Genomic DNA, 3,496 nt, shown 5'->3' on the forward strand with positions numbered 1-3,496 from the left:
AAAGAATTTTCCAATCTATTTATTGACAAAAGTCTGCCCATAAGTAGACTTGCGCAGTTCAAACACGTGTTGTTCAAGGGTCGATGTATTTACTCCAATTCGTGAGCTGCCAAGAGTCAATATATGGCTTTGTTTTTCTGCTTTTCAAAGCAGAGTTGACTGCACGCTGTTTTTAAAAGATCCCCCAACTCACTGAGAGCTAGGAGACTCCGGGGAAACTGATAGTCTTTTCTAGAAGGTGTATCAGCCTTCTCCAGAAGGTGTATCAGCCTTCTCTGCCATAATTTGGGTTGTGGGATGCTAGTGGGTGGGATTCTGTTCTTCCTTTTGCTACACCAAGAGGAAATGAGGTAAGAGGGAGACCAGGAAACTGTCCCTGACATAACCTGTGTGTGAATACTCCCTCCAAACATCCTGAACAAGCAGCTACTTTAACTTGGTGCCAAGGATACCTGGTGCACGGGACTCTCCTGGTCTCTGAAACAGTGCAGACCGCTGCTGTGTAGTACGCACGGGGCACAGGTGGCTGGTGAGCACCCAGAAGGTTCAGAGTGAGCTGGGCTGTGAGTATAAAATCCACCCAGGATTTCAGAGACTTGGTATGGAAAAAAAGAATGTAAAATAATATCTCATTAATATTCTTGATATTGATGACATGGTCGAACTGATAACATTTTGGATTGGGCTGAATAAAATGCTATAATTAATTTCATGCTTTCCTTTGTACTTTATTTTTTACAGTGGCTACTAGGAAATTTAATATTACGTATGGATGCAACTTCCATTTCTGTTGCATAGGGCTGGTCTAGACAGTTTTTAAGTTCTTCTTTGCTTAGTCCTATCTGACTCTTGGGATCCCATGGACTGCAGCCCGCCAGACTTCTCCGTCCATAGGATTTCCCAGACAAGAACACTGGAGAGGGTTGCCTTTTCCTTCTCTAGGGATCTTCCTGACCTAAGGATTGAACCTGTCTCCTTCATTGGTAAGTATGTCCTTTCCCATTGGCAAGATTCTTTACCACTGAGCCATCAGGGAAGCCCCTGAATCAAAACTTGTGGGGCCCTACGTGGGAAACCTTAAAAAAAAAAAAAAAAAGGTGCTAGCTTTGGCGGTTGGAAGCCAAGATGGCGTCCGGCGGAAGAGATAGGGGTGTGGCCTATTTAAAGTTTTTGATTGGCTCGCTTGACTTCCGTATACGTGGACAGTGCGTGATTACCATAGACTCCTGTTAAGCTCATGACGACTTGACCTTATATGCATATTATAACTTGACCTTTAACATGATTGGTGCAACTATAGCATATTATAATTTGACCTTTAACGTGATTGGTGTAACTATGGCATATTATAATTTGACCTTTAACGTGATTGGTGCAACTATGGGAGGTCCCTCGCAGAACCCCCTTGTTTGCCTATATAAACCAAGAGTTTGTGGCAATAAAGTGGAAGTGCTCAGACGGAAGCCCTGTTGAGTCTGATTGTCTATCGCTCGCTGAGGGGCTGGGTTGGCGGACAGCAGGCTCACCTCTCCTTGGGACCCCTCGGCTTTGCTGAGGGAAGTTCCACTGCTTCTCTCTGCAGAGCACCCCCTGCAAAAACTAACCTTCTCTAACCATCTTCAATTTTACTTTTGGAAGCAGTAAACAAATTTTTTTCCGTGTGAAAGTCCAATATCTGAAGAAGTCATCACCCCACCTCATCTTCTCATCTCTTACAGACCTTCTTCAAAAATATTCCTCCTACAACAAGTATTAAGGATTATGTATCCATTTGGAAAATGACTGCTGCTATCTTGCTGGGCAGTTTCTTTACTAAGCTGAGGCAGCTCTCACTGGGCTCTCCCAGGGAATGCATCTGACTTCACAGCGCTGTGAAGCACCCGGGTCCTTATCAGTTGTGGATCGTGGGGCTCAGTCGCTCAATTGTGTCTGACACTTTGTGACCCTGTGGACTATAGCCTCCAGGATCCTCTGTCCATGGGATTTCCCAAGCAAGAATACTAGTTCAGATCAGCTCAGTTCAGTCACCCAGTCTGACTCTTTGTGACCCCACGGACTGCAGCATGCCAGGCTTCCCCGTGCATCACCAACTCCCAGAGCTTGCTCAAACTCAAGTCCATTGAGTTGGTGATGCCATCCAACCATCTCATCCTCTGCTGTCCCCTTCTCCTCCTGCCTTCAATCATTCCCAGTATCAGGGTCTTTTCTAAGGAGTCGGTTCTTCGCATCAGGTGTTGGAAGTTTTGGAGCTTCAGTTTCAGCATCAGTTCATCCAGTGAATATTCAGGACTGATTTCCTTTAGGATTGACTGGCTGGATCTCCTTGCAGTCCAAGGGACTTGCAAGAGTCTTCTCCAACACCACAGTTCAAAAGCATCAATACTAGAGTGGGTTGCCATTTAGTACTCCAGGGGATATTCCTGACCCAGGGATTAGAACCTGCTTCTCTCCTATCTCCTGCATTGGCAGGCAGGTTCTTTACCACTGTGCCATCTGTGAAGCCCCAATATTACACTTGATTTTAGCCAAAAGGCCAAGAAGGGGTTGTTCAGTTCAGTTCAGTCGCTCAGTCGTGTCCGACTCTTTGCAACCCCACGGACTGCAGCACGCCAGGCCTCCCTGTCCATCACCATCTCCTGGGGTTCATCCAGACTCACATCCATTGAGTCAGTGATGCCATCCAGCCATCTCATCCTCGGTCGTCCCCTTCTCCTCCTGCCCCCAATCCCTCCCAGCATCAGAGTCTTTTCCAATGAGTCAACTCTTCGCATCAGGTGGCCAAAGTACTGGAGCTTCAGCTTTAGCATCATTCCTTCCAAAGAAATCCCAGGGTTGATCTCCTTCAGAATGGACTGGTTGGATCTCCTTGCAGTCCAAGGGACTCTCAAGAATCTTCTCCAACACCATAGTTCAAAAGCATCAATTCTTCGGCGCTCAGCCTTCTTCACAGTCCAACTCTCACATCCGTACATGACCACAGGAAAAACCATAGCCTTGACCAGACGGACCTTAGTCAACAAAGAAATGTCTCTGCCTTTGAATATACTATCTAGGTTGGTCATAATTTTTCTTCCAAGGAGTAAGCGTCTTTTAATTTCATGGCTGCGGTCACCATCTGCAGTGATTTTGGAGCCCCGAAAAATAAAGTCTGACACTGTTTCCACTGTTTCCCCATCTATTTCCCATGAAGTGATGGAACCGGATGCCATGATCTTTGTTTTCTGAATGTTCGGCTTTAAGCCAATTTTTTTGCTCTCCTCTTTCACTTTCATCAAGAGGCTTTTTAGCTCTTCACTTTCTGCCATAAGGGTAGTGTCATCTGCATATCTGAGGTTATTGATATTTCTCCTGGCAATTTTGATTCCAGCTTGTTTCTTCCAGTCCAGCGTTTCTCATTGATGTACTCTGCATATAAGTTAAATAAGCAGGGTGACAATATACAGCCTTGACGTACTCCTTTTCCTATTTGAAGGGGATGTTAGTGGCTCGTTATTCA

Source organism: Ovis aries, chromosome 1 (genome assembly GCF_016772045.2).
Source record: "Ovis aries strain OAR_USU_Benz2616 breed Rambouillet chromosome 1, ARS-UI_Ramb_v3.0, whole genome shotgun sequence".
In the NCBI taxonomy this organism is placed as follows: domain Eukaryota; kingdom Metazoa; phylum Chordata; class Mammalia; order Artiodactyla; family Bovidae; genus Ovis; species Ovis aries.